The sequence below is a fragment of the Euphorbia lathyris genome, chromosome 4 (genome assembly GCF_963576675.1).
Source record: "Euphorbia lathyris chromosome 4, ddEupLath1.1, whole genome shotgun sequence".
NCBI classification, from domain to species: Eukaryota; Viridiplantae; Streptophyta; class Magnoliopsida; order Malpighiales; family Euphorbiaceae; genus Euphorbia; species Euphorbia lathyris.
Genome location: NC_088913.1, coordinates 51,623,237 through 51,637,626, shown reverse-complemented (window position 1 = coordinate 51,637,626; position 14,390 = coordinate 51,623,237).

The following is a 14,390-nucleotide window of genomic DNA, read 5'->3' as shown; positions in this document are numbered from 1 at the left end:
TGTAATAGAGCAATGTCATTTCCCATTAATAGTATATCGTCCACATATAGTATGAGAAATGCTATAGAGCTCCCACTTGCTTTCTTGTAAATGCAAGCTTCCTCGCAATTTTGTTTGAAACCAAATTGTTTTATGGTTTCGTCAAAACGCTTATTCCAGCTTCTAGATGCTTGCTTGAGTCCATAAATGGATCTCTGAAGTTTGCAAACTTTATTTGCATCCTTTGATATGAAACCTTCAGGTTGCATCATGTATACATCCTCAAGCAGGTTTCCGTTTAGGAAAGCTGTTTTCACATCCATTTGCCAAATCTCATAATCAAAATGAGCGGCAATTGCAAGCATGATTTTGATTGATTTGGACATAGCAACTGGAGAGAAGGTTTCGTCATAATCAACACCTTGTTTTTGACGATATCCTTTCGCTACCAACCTAGCCTTGTAGGTGCTAACCTTTCCATCCATGTCAGTCTTCCTTTTGAAGATCCACCTGCACCCGATGGGTTTTATTCCTTCGGGTGGATCAACCAAAGTCCACACTTGGTTAGTATACATGGAATCCATTTCAGAATCCATGGCCTCAAGCCATGCTTTAGAATCTGGACTAGTAAGAGCCTCTTCGTAGTTTTCGGGTTCGTCGTCTAGCACGGGAACCTCATCATCATCTCCCACTAGAAAACCATATCTAACTGGGAGTTCACGAACTCTTCGTGATCTACGAATAGGTGCCACTGGAGTCTCATCTAATGGGACTTCTTCGGGTACTTCAACCGCTTCTGTTGTTTTAGCCGGCGTCTCTTCCTCTTGAACTTCGTCGAGTTCAATCACGCTTCCCTTTTGTGTTTCTTCGAGAAACTCTTTCTCTAAGAAGGTTGCGTATCTGGATACTATTACTTTCTGATCATCTGGATGATAGAAGTAATACCCTACGGTTTCTTTGGGATATCCAATGAAGAAACATTTATCAGATTTAGAATCTAATTTGTCGGACGCAATGCGTTTGACATATGCCGAACAACCCCATACTCTCATAAATGAGAACACAGGTTTCCTACCAACGAACAATTCATACGGTGTGGAACTAGCGGATTTAGTTGGTACTCGATTTAGGGTGAAGAGGGCAGTTTCTAAGGCATAGCCCCAGAACATCTTTGGAAGTAAGGCCATGCTCATCATGGACCGTACCATATCTAATAGGGTACGGTTTCTCCTCTCGGATACACCATTGTGTTGTGGTGTATAGGGAGGTGTCCATTGCGAGCATATCCCACATTCAGTTAGATAATTCAGAAAATTATCAGAAAGATATTCGCCACCTCGATCGGATCGAAGCGTCTTTATTTTCTTTCCTAATTGATTTTCTACTTCATTCTTGAAGCATTTGAACTTGTCAAAAGCTTCTGACTTGTGCTTCATCAAGTAGACATAACCATATCGAGTATGGTCATCTATGAAGCTAATGAAGTATCTGAATCCTCCTCTTGCTAGGACTGACATAGGACCACATACATCCAAATGAATGAGTCCTAGAGTGTCTGATACACGCTCACCTTTATTGCTAAAGGGTGTCTTTGTCATTTTACCTTTTACACATGATTCGCATGTTTCCAATGATTCCGAATCAATTGAATCTATAAGCCCATCTGAATGAAGCTTTAGCATGCGTCTCTTGTTTATATGGCCTAAACGACAATGCCACAAGTAAGTTGAATTATCTAGTTTATGTCTTTTGGTATCAATTGCAAAAACAGGAGTTTTATCATCTAACACATAAATCCCATTTTGTGATATTCCTGAAAAATAAAAGATCGAATCTTTATAAAAATTGCAACTATTGTTCTTTATTGAAATATGAAAACCGTCGTCAACAAGACGACTAATAGAAATAATGTTACGAGACATCTCAGGAACGTATAAACAATTCCTTAATTCTATTACAAGCCTAGAGGGCAAAAGTAAAACATAATCTCCAATTGCGATGGCGGCAACTCTTGCTCCATTTCCCACTCGCAAGTTTATGCTTCCTTTCTTAAGTTCCCTAGTCTGTTTTAGCTCCTGCATATTTGTACAAATATGAGATCCACATCCGGTATCAAGTACCCAAGATTCAGACAATGAAACTGTATTTATTTCAATATAGAACATACCAGATGTAGAAGCATCGCCCTTTCCCTTCTTGAGGGTGGCTAGATACTCCTTGCAGTTTCTCTTCCAATGCCCATCTTTACCACAGAAGTGGCACTCTCCTTTGGGCTTCTTCACTTCCTTTCCCTTGGACACAGCTTTCTTACCTTTCTTGGAATGTTTAGGATTGGGAAAATTCCCTTTCCTCTTCTTTGATCCCTCAATTACAAGAGCCGGTATGGCCTTGTCTTTCTTCATATTGGGCTCAACTGACTTGAGCATGTTTGCAAGCTCTTCAAGAGAAGTTTGCAAGTCATTCATCTGATAGTTCATGATGAACTGTGAATAACTCTCTGGGAGGGATTGAAGAATCAAGTCTATACTTAATTCGTTGTCCATCACAAATCCAATACTAGAAAGTTTGGTAATGTAGCCAATCATCTTGACACAATGTGTCATGACTGATGTGCCCTCTTACATCCGGCAATGATATAGCAATTTGGATATCTCGTAGCGTTCGCACCTGGTCTGTTTCCCAAACAGTTCCTTTAGGTGCATGATGACGGAATAGGCATCCATCTCCTCATGTTGCCTTTGTAATTCCGACGTCATCGATGCAAGTATGATGCAACCGGCATGATCATCATCAGCCTTGTGCTTCTGGTAAGCATCAATTTCCTCGATGGGAGCATCATCTTCCGGGATAGGGGGTATCGGTGTATCAAGTACATACCCAATTTTCTCGAATTTCAAAACAATTTTGAGGTTACGAAACCAGTCGGTGAAGTTTGAACCATTCAACTTGTTATCGGTAAGAATGTTTTGCAGATTGGTTTTAGTCATGATTTTAAGAGTATATGTTTAAACAAAAACCTGAGAGTGAGAAAGAGTAAACGTATGTTATTCATTTGTTTTAAAGTGTAACAATCTAAAATTATAGGCCTTTTAATTTATTTCAGATTGCTTCCACTATTTTGCCAAATTAATAACCCTCCATATTAATTTGAAGAATTTCACAAATCCTTTAGTGAGCTAGGATCCTAACTCCTGAGATTTCGCCTTAACTTTAGCCAACAAACTAGTCTCATTCATTAGGTAGATTTATTCAATCAATCACATCTCGAATGTGACTCCTAGGTTATTGGGTTACTAACCACATTAGTAACTAATATGTCATTCATATTAATCCCAACCATTTTGCCCATTAGTGTATGAACAACATGACTTTTGCCAACCAATTGTCATACTCTAATTTAAGTATTACCCCATATTCATGAAAGAACTATTTTCGATAATCCAGGTGTTACCATAAGACCCCGAGCTTGACTTTTGCCAACAACCCAAAGGCCCCCAGTACCGCCGGCTGAATTATAATATTAGGGAGGGGCAACCGATTTTAATAACTTATTTATTTACTTAACTTTTTAATGAGGGATTTTTATTTAAGTCTCATAATCTAACTTAGTCTTGATTTGCTTTAGCATACATCAGACATACATTCACACATACATTGGCGTTATGGACATATCATCTAAATTATTCCGTCGAGCCAGAGACGGAATAAAAGGGCAAACCTAAGGAAATACTAACTATTACATATTTCTCTTTAGGTCCTTCGTCTTCTCCATGGCGCCTTGAAAATTACACATTAATTTTCTATACTACTAAAGAAAACTTCAATTGAAAATTGAAGGGAATAGATGAGAAGAGAAATTATAATAGATAGTAGAAAGGCAGGACGCGCAGGCCCTATTTCAAAAATACCAAAAGAATAAAAGAGGGTCCAAATATGTCCATAACTCCAAACATGCAAAGACTCAATTAAATAAATTTAATTGGTTGATTACATAACTTATTTATGTAATATTTATGTTAATCAAATTAACTCATCAAATTAATTCCCACCTAATTTTACTTCTAACCGTTTTGCATCTTTATATTAATTCTTAGATTAATATACCCATACAAAACTTCAATTATGCATGTCCCAATTATTTTGATTTCAATTCATTTAACGCTTTGATTTACAACTTGGTAAAAACAAACTTTTAAACGAATTTTCATTCGATAATCAAAACAGAAAACTATTAATTTCCGAAACATGTATATATATATTTTATATTCAAAACTAATTTTAAATTTCATATATATATCAGATTTTCAATACGGTTGAAAAGCGATTTTCAGAAATAGGAAAAACTACAATAGCTTTCCATTTTATCTTTAGAATCAATAAAACTAATTTTATTAATCTAACCATAAAACTAATAGATTTTGTTATAATGATTGTCAACCGAAATAATTAGGAACATACGCATAATCTATTTCACTTATTTATCTTCAGAATTAATTAACCAAACAATTTGTTAATTAATCCTAACCATAAATATTCATTCAATCCTATTAAAAGCTTCTAAATTTCATATATGAAATAACGGATTTAACGATGGCTCTGATACCACTGTTGGAAATAGGGCTAAGGTATAGCAGCGGAAATATAAAAATTTTAGCCTACTTCCTTTTAACCATAGGACCCGTTAATCGGTATTTCATATAAAGAGGGATAAGAAGATATACCTTTCGATGATCAATCTACCGTTGCAAACGAAGTGACCACAACTTCAAAGGAGATGTAAACTGTTTACCAATCTGCCCCTATTCGAAATAGACCTTCCAGACCTTCGAACGACGATCCCTTCGGTGGAACGTGGAAGAATGTGTCTAGAAGCTACTGTCCAAAAATCGCGACGATCCGACGGTTCAATCTCCGGGAATCCTCGAAATAGTGAACTGACCTGATGTAGGCGAAGAAAAACGAATTTCTCCCTTTTGATTGTTTTTCTTCTTTCGTGAACACGGTGAGGTTAAATTAGAATCAACCCTTATGAGATGTAACCAAAATAGATTACCTCTAATTAACCAACACAAGATCAAGGAGAAAGAGGGATGAATTAGATTAATCAATCGATGGAATACCGAATGAATTCTTGTCCACGAACTTGGGGATGGAATTCACTTTCTCTCTCTAGCTAGTAGATTTCGAAAATCACAAGGGGTGGGGCTAGAGTGTGTGTCGAAATTCACTAGGTAAGGGGTATATATATTATCTTGTCTCTAAACCCTAGTTAGATAGGATTAGGTTACTTAATAGCAATCCAATTCGGAATAAGATTTCTAATTATTATCTTACTATATATCTAATATAATTAGGATAATAATAAGTAACCTAGTTAGATAATAATAGGAGGACATTAATCTAATTAATAACTCCTAACTTGATTATCTCTTAATAAATTAATTCCCTTCCTTTAATACATATAATTTCGACCCCCCTTATCCATGGGCCTTACTGGGCTCAACTGGGCTTCCATCTATTAATCAGATCCATCTCTCTTTTGTTTCCAAGTCTTATGTGTGATCCATTAGGTCCTTACTACTTCTGGCCGTATGCAACTATTAAATTAATTTCTCCAAGAATTATATTTAATCCTTGCATAACGGAATGATGAACAGAGCATATTATCGGCATGTCCGTAATCATTCCCCCAGAGTCCGTTAAGAAGACAGGTTGATTCTGCCGTTAACCCTTCCGTATTAGTTACAGTATAATTTGATCCTTTATCAACTACATCCTTGAACTGAATCTTATGACTATGGATGATGTCAAGTCATATATAGCGAGACGTTCGTTTTACTTGTACAGGCCGAGTCAACTCAAATAGATAGGTTAAGTGAAATCTGTATTTCTACTCTTAAGCTATCACCTTGCAAGGATTTAGAGTCGAGTCTTCCACAAGCGATCCTTGGACGTATCTCCCATTCGTCGGGAGTGATAAATGCTCAATCCAATGTATAACTACCCTGACATTACCTCCTGTGACACCCAACCTTTGCAGTTCACACCCCAGAGTCATCTCTGTTAAGGATCGTGGGACCACGCGATCAAAGTCTCACATTCAGTAATTCAGGATGACCAATTAACATTCCTTTGAGTCTGAGGATTATTTATACCTATTAATACCAATGAGATGAACAGGTGACAAGGACGAATCTACCCATCCTGTTATCTCAAATCGGATCCCCAATCCTAATAAACGACGTTTCATCGGATCTATGTAACTGTCCAGATATCTATATATGTGAAGCTTGTGAGATCAGCTTTCTGTCGGACAGAAGACATTGTTACATACAAGTCTCAACAGTGATATGTCAATCCTAAACATCTCACTTGACTTGGGGTGGTTTTAAGTTTATTAGTTTATTATAAAGTCTTGTCTCACTTCATGCTTGTATGAACACTTTATAATCACTTTAAACAAACTTACGGATTTCCTTTTATTAGACTTTATTTAGTGCTGTAAAAGGGTTTGCCTTTATATAGTTATCAAACATATATCTTATTAAAACAAATGATATAAAGAACAATTCATTTACAATAAGTTTGCATCCTACAACCATTGTCTTTAGGACACTAAACCCCAACAGTAATTATATAAGTAGTCAGTGCATTAGAAATAAAAGAAATAGGTACAAAGGATAACATAATAAACAAAACGTTCTAGCCTATCTCTATTTCTTTTTCTTTTGCTGTGACTGACTATGCTCATGCTGAGCTCTAGCTGCTTGTTCTTTCTCCCCCGTTTTGTCAGCATCAGGAGGGGGAAGTCTGAAGGCATCAGTTAAGACAGCTCGAGTCAGTTCTTGGGACAGCGCCTTAAGTTTCTCAGCGCTTTCATTTATGCCGTCAAAAATTGCAACTCCATCAGTGGATACCTCTTCGGGTATGTTGAGTTCAGCAGCACAGATCATGTTGACATTAAACGCCTGAGCTTTGCCTTGCCAGATGAGTGCTTCAGTAAGACCAGCAAAGACTTGGTGAAAGGTCTTTAAAAGGGCGGTGTCGTAATACTGACATTGAATATTGGTATGACGAATGTGGTTGAAGGTTTGGCGTGTGATAGACAGCATCTCATTCTGTTTCATTGCGTTAGTATCCATCTCTTGCTTATTCAGATTTAGCAAGCGAATAGCCTCACCAATTTGCTCCACTTAGTACTGATTGTAAGAAACCATTTGCTCATTTGTCTTGAGTTGCTCGGTGTGAAGCTGAGCAAAGAGCATCTTAATTTCAGATGAAGTGGCATAGTCGGTGTTCACAGCTGACAAATTTTGAACTTGTTGTTGTAAAGAGTTCAAGTGTTGCACAGTTGTCAGCTGGATCTCAGCCAACTTGGCGATTGAATCCTGCTTAGCTTGCTGTGCTTGAAAATAAATGATGACGTTCAGCAAGTCCTTGAGTCCCTTAACTTCGTTGAGAAGCTTAGTGACCTGGGAGAGCTGAGTAGTCTCAATAGATGAAGACCCAGCAGCAAGAGGAGTGGAATGTTGAAGGTCTCTGATCAACGCTTGCACTGAGTCAATGAACTTTTTACCGGACTCAGTGGCATTCAGATAGCTTTGAGAGCCTTCAGGGACATCAGTGTGACCGGAAGGAAGAGGAGTGAAAGGAGTGACCTGGTCAGTGACTGGAATAGCATTTTCAATCTGCACTTGAGTTTTAGGTATAGTTGATTGATCGGCAGATAGATGAGTTGGGGAAGTAGTAATACGAATACTGTCTGTGCTGACGGGGGCGGAAATGTTTGGAGTCAGCACCATGCTTGGAGTAATAGCATTAACAGTAATCGGCTCAACCTGACTTGTTGAGGTGGCAAAGGCATTTTGGTCGGCATGTTCCTGTTGAGAAGAAATAGAGGCTTGCTTTTCTAAGGACGCTGAAGCAGTAGAGGTTTGTTGGCGTTTGAAAATTTTCAGCTTAACTGTAGAGGGGTCCTTAGTTGGCTTTGAAATAACAAAGTCAGGAAGAGTTGGTGGTGGCACAGGAGATTCACTGACAGGCTTCTCACTGGCCTTAACCAACTTTCTTCTTCTACGAGGTGGAGTGAAAGTTTGACTAGGATCTCCTGAGTGAGAAGGAGAAGATTCTTGTTGCTCATCATAAGGCTGGTCAGCTTGCACTTGGACTTGATCAACATTGTGTTGGTCAAGTACTTGCTCTTCTCCAGCAGCATGCTCAGTCTCATGTTCGCTGGCTGTCTCCTCAGAGTCCTCAGCGTCATCCTGACCGCTGGCCTCTTCTTCTTCTTCTTCTTCTGTACTGTCACCATCGAGTTCGTCCTCAACTTGTGAGATGAAATGATCATCCAGTTGTACCTCATGTTCGTCATGCTCAGCTACTGTACTTTGACACTGGGTGAAGTGAGAGTCACCAGGTATAACAAAGTCAGTAGGTATGGCATTGAGGGGAGTCAGTGTAGAAGATTTCTGCTTCTTCTGAGGTTGTTCAGTAGTTTCCTCAGTTCCAGGCTCACCTTGCCTGCTTCGTTTCTCCGCTGACTTCTGCCTTTTAGCTGGAGACTCGACATTTTTGGAAGGAGTCTCAGCAGTTTTTCTTTTTCGGGAAGCTGGGGCCTTAGTCCTTTTCTCTTTCTTTGGCACAGCAGTTCCCTCAGCTTGCTGTTCAGCAGCAGCAGCTTTACCTTTCTTCAAAGGCTGTTCGAATTTTAATGCTCTCAGCGAAGCCGCTGTGATCTCAGATCCTCGAGTCTTCTCCTCACCTTCAAGATCAACTTTGTGGTCAATTAGGATTCTGGTGATGATCGATCTTAGCCTCAGCGTACCAGAGCTGCGTAAGAAGCCAGTGACAAGAAAAACTGGCATATTGATTGGTTTATACGTCAGCATATGCCAGATGAAGCATTGTTCGAAGTTCATTGCTGAGGTAGTACAGTTGATCTTTGGGTAGATGAAATAGGTCAGCAGATAATGAGCCATCTTCTGGTGCTGACCCATAGATGAAGCTGAGACTTCTCTTGAGTGACCCGCAGGCTTGCAGAAGTTGACCTCGTACCCAGTACCATCCTGATCTCTAGATCTCCTCAGCCTTGCTCCCTCAGTTTTTAATTTGAGCAGATTTCCTAAGTAGAGAGGGTTGATGAAGATGGTTTTCTCTTTCACCACTGTACACAGATAGTCAGGATTGTCATTTGCAACGCAGAGGTTGTGATAAAACTCCCTTACCAGGTCAGGGTAGGTGTCATCCCTAATCGAGAACAACTCGGTCCATCCATTCTGTGAAATCCACTCACAGAAGGGTTGTTCGTTTTGTACGAAGGCTTCAGATACCCATCTTGAGGGCTCAACCTTCCATTCCCGTACGTTTTCGAAGACCTTGGTGTAGGTCCTGACATTCTTGCCCTTACCAGAGGTTTGGCCAGCTTTTCCTTTGCTGGGTGTGGGAGGATTTTTTGTAGGTTCATCGGAGCCAGGTTTAGAGTGACCAGCGCCGGAGATGTTGAGAGAAATCCTAGTCATTGTTGAAGATTTGAGAGCTTAGAGGGTTTTTTAGAGAGAAAGAATTTCTTTGCCAGAGAGTTCGATAAGCGTAAAGAATAAAAATGGGGAATTACCCATTATTTATAGAGGTGAGAAATGGATCTTATCGAATCCATGTGTCAGTTTTGCCTCGGGATTATGAACCGACAATAATCCTGGCATTTATGACACATTCGGCGTGTACGTCATCCTAGGTGGCTATACACGTGCTTTTGCAATTATTCTAACGGATCTAACACTCAGCGTTTAGAATGCCAAGCGTTTGATATTCTGAGTGGTCAGTATTGCATAAAGGGATGATTTCTAAGTTTTAAGACTAACTAACTCAGTGTGCACGTTTACTCAGTATTTGCTGTTTAATTAGTTTCAATGAGTACACAGCAAAAAACAATCATTCAGCATAGTAATTCACTCAGCATGCATATTCATTTAGTTCAGGAATTTACTGAAGAGGATTAAACATACCAATAGCTTCTCTCAGTATGCTGAACTACTCACGGACCAGTGGCTTCGTGAAGATATCCGCAAGCTGCTCGTCCATTGGGACAAAGGTCAGCTTGATCTCACCCTTGAGTACATGGTCTCTAATGAAGTGATGTCTGATGCTGACATGCTTCATTCTGTTGTGTTGAATTGGGTTCTTTGAAAGATCAATTGCACTTTTGTCGTCACATTTGACTTCAATTGTCTTCGTTTGAACACCATAGTCTTCAAGCTGTTGCTTAATCCATAGGACTTGAGCAACACAATGACCAGCAGCAATGTACTCAGCTTCAGTGGTAGACAAGGCTACTGACGCCTGCTTTTTGCTGAACCAGGATACAAGACAGCTTTCTAAGAAGTGACATCCTCCAGAGGTGCTTTTACGTTCCAGCTTATCCCGTCCATAGTCAGCGTCAGTGTATCCGATGAGTGTGAAGTCATGAGTATTGGGATACCATAAACCTGCGTTCACTGAGCTTTGCAAATATCTAAGGATTCTTTTTACAGCAATGTAATGAGATTCCTTAGGGTTAGATTGATATCTAGCACAGTAGCATACTGAAAACTGAATGTCCGGTCTACTGGCTGTTAAGTAAAGTAGAGAGCCTATCATACCTCGATATAATTTGCTGTCTACTGACTTACCATTCTCGTCAGCGCAGAGGACAGTGTCAGTGCCCATAGGAGTGGATATTGGCTTGCAATTCTCCAAGTCATATTTCTTTAATATCTCCTTGGCATATTTGGCTTGACTGATGAAGATGCCATTCTTTCCTTGTTTAATTTGAAGACCGAGGAAGAAGTTGAGTTCTCCCATCATGGACATTTCAAACTCAGTCTGCATTTGTTTGCTAAACTCCTTGCACATTGATTCATTAGTTGCACCAAATATTATATCATCAACATAAATTTGGGCCAGCAGGGTATCTTTACCCTTTTTCTTAATGAATAAGGTTGTATCAGCTTTGCCTCTGACGTAATTTCTAGTCAGCAGGAAACTGGTCAGCCTCTCATACCAAGCACGTGGTGCTTGCTTGAGGCCGTATAGAGCATTTTTGAGTTTGTAAACATGGTTTGGGAATTTAGGGTCCTCAAAGCCAGGAGGTTGATTAACATAAACCTCCTCGTTTATAACTCCATTAAGAAATGCACTTTTGACATCCATTTGGAATAATTTAAAGTTCATGTAAGATGCATATGCACATAGAATTCTAATTGCCTCTAGCCTTGCCACTGGGGCAAAGGTCTCACCGTAGTCTATACCTTCTTGCTGACTGTAGCCCTGAGCTACAAGCCTTGCTTTGTTCCTGACTACATTCCCTTGTTCATCCATCTTGTTCCTGAAGACCCATCTTGTTCCAATGGTCTTTTGAATCTTTGGATGAGGCACTAGCTCCCATACATCGTTTCTTCTGAATTGATCGAGCTCCTCTTGCATTGCGTTCATCCAGAATTCATCGTAGTCAGCCTCAGCGAAATTCTTCGGTTCTTGAACTGAGACAAAAGTAACATTGCTGAGGTACTTCCTGAGTTGATTCCTCGTCATCAGGGTATTCCCAGCAGAATCAAGGATTGCACTTTCTGAGTGCCCTCTTGAAATCCTTATCTCTTTAGGTAGATTCATGTCTTGTGCTGTCTGTGTTTCAACAATCTCTGCAGAAGTAGATGGGTCAGTAAAAGTAATCTTAGGTTCACTCTTACTCTTGGTCAGCCTTTTAATGAATGACTCAGTAGTTGGTTCTTGGTCAGCGGTGGTTACTGAGTGTGGATCATCTTCGGTCAGCGGCTGGTATCTACCTGCAGGGTTAGTTTCGTCGAACTCTACATGTACTGACTCTTCTAAAACTTGAGTTCGCTTATTAAAAACTCTGTATGCTTTGCTGTTTGTTGAGTAGCCCAAAAAGATAGCCTCATCAGCTTTTGAGTCAAACTTTGCTAAGCTATCTTTGGTATTTAAAATAAAACATTTACAGCCAAAGGCACGAAAGTATCCAATATTGGGCTTTCATCCTTTCCAAAGTTCATAGGGGGTTTTCTTGAGTATAGGTCTAACTAGAGCCCTATTAAGAATATAGCACGCTGTGTTAACAACCTCTCCCCAAAAATACTTTGGAAGCCTATGCTCATCCAGCATTGTCCTGGCTATTTCAACCAGAGTTCTGTTCTTCCTTTCAACAACTCCATTTTGCTGAGGCGTTCTAGGAGCAGAGAAGTTGTGGTCAATGTCGCTGGCTTCACAGAATTCAACAAACTTTTGGTTTTTGAATTCTCCACCGTTATCACTACGGATGTGAGCTAATTTTAGGTCTTTATCATTTTCAATTTTTCTAACCAAATTTGAAAATGTCTCAAAGGTCTCATCCTTGCTGGTCAGCAAGATGACCCACGTGTACCGAGAGAAGTCATCTACAATGACCAAGGAAAATCTTCTTCCACCCAGACTCAGCGGCTGGACTGGACCGAAGAGATCCAAGTGTAGTAACTCTAACGGACGATTAGTTGAGACAATATTTTTGCTGTGAAAAGATTGTTTGGTTTGTTTTCCAGCTTGGCAAGCGTGGCATAATTGATCTTTTTCAAATTTAAGTTCAGGCAGTCCCTCAACCAATTGCTTTCTTGCTAGTTTGGCCAGGAGGTCTATGCTTACATAACCAAGTCTCCTGTGCCATAGCCAGGAATTCTCTTCCTTTGATACTAAGCACACAGTTTTTGAAAACTTTTTCTCTAAGTCTAGCATAAAGACATTATCTATGCGAGGGGCAGTTAAGATTAACTTATTTGTTTTACCCTCGTATATTTTACATCCAGTAGCATCAAATATAACTTTTCTCCCATTGTCAAATAGATGAGCTACGCTGAGTAAGTTATATTTGAGTCCGCTGACTAGGGAGACAGATTCAATAGTAGGATTACCTCCGATGGTTCCTGACCCTACTATCTTACCCTTCTTGTTGTCTCCAAAACTTACGCTCCCTCCTCGTTTACGCTCAAACGTGATGAACTGAGTTTCATCACCCGTCATATGCCTTGAGCATGCGCTGTCAACATACCACATCTTTGACTTCTCAGCACATCTCAGGCTTACCTGCATTGTAACTAGTTACTTTTAGGTACCCAATTCTTTTTGGGTCCTTGCTTGTTAGGTGCAACAGGTAAAGCACCATATTTTATTTTATGGCGGCATACATGGACAGTATGGCCATTCTTTCCACAGAAGTCACAACTGACCTTCTGTTTAGGATGTTTCACTGACTTGTCAGCACCCCAGTGCTGAGCATGCCAGCACACCTTAGTGGTGTGTCATTTCTTCCCACAAAAGTCACACTGGACTTTTCGCTGGGGATTCCATCTCTGCTGAGTACCTTGGTACTGAGTTCTTAGAGGAATGTTTCTTTTATTTGGAACCTTTAGTTGGTTCTGGATAGTTGTGACGTCCTTTCTCAGTTTCAATGAAACTGATTGGACTTCAGAGACAGACTCATGTATGATCTTCATGTTATCATGCAGAGTTGAATTGTCCTAAAGAAGGAATCTGAGGTCACTCAGTTTGACCTCTTCCACTTCGTCACAGCGCCTGCTGAGTGCTCTAACTTTCTTATTACACTTCTTGACAAGTGTGTAGAGATCACTCAGGGCATTAACCATATCGTTTCTGAGCTGGGGAAGAGTAATTACCTCATTTGATTGTTCTTCATCATCTGATGCGACGGATAGATCAACATGCTCAGAGACGCACGGCTCAGCAAGTTCGTCAGCCATGAAGCATATCTTCGCTGACTCGGTGGCCTCAGTTTCTGTAGATGAAGACTCATCATTGTCGCTCCATGTAGCCACCATTGCCTTTTTGCCGTTCTTCTTGTCTTTCCTCAGTGTGGGGCAGCTTGACTTAATATGGCTGGTTTGATGGCACTCAAAGCATGTAATGGGCTTTGAGCTGTCCTTTTTGTATTTGCTGTCGCTTGAGTCAGCTTTATACTTATCAAACTTTCTGTAAGGCTTCTTAGAATATTTGTCATTTTTACTGAATAGCCTTTTCATCTTCCTTGTGAACATAGCCATCTCCTCATCATCAGTTGAGCTCCCGTCAGTGGAGTCAGCTTTCATGACAAGGGATTTCTGCTTCTTGCCTTCAGATTTTTCCTTCACCTCGAAGTTCTTCATAGATATCTCATGGGTCAGCAACGAGCCGATGAGTTCATCATATTTGTAGGTGGTTAAATCCTGAGCTTCCTCAACAGCTGTCTTATTTGCTTGCCAGTCTTTAGGAAGACTCCTGAGTATCTTTTTGACTTGTTCTTCCTCATTGAAGATTTTCCCAAGTCTCTTGAGCTCATTAATGATGTTGGTAAACCTTGCATTCATGTCTGAGATGCCCTCATCATTGTTCAT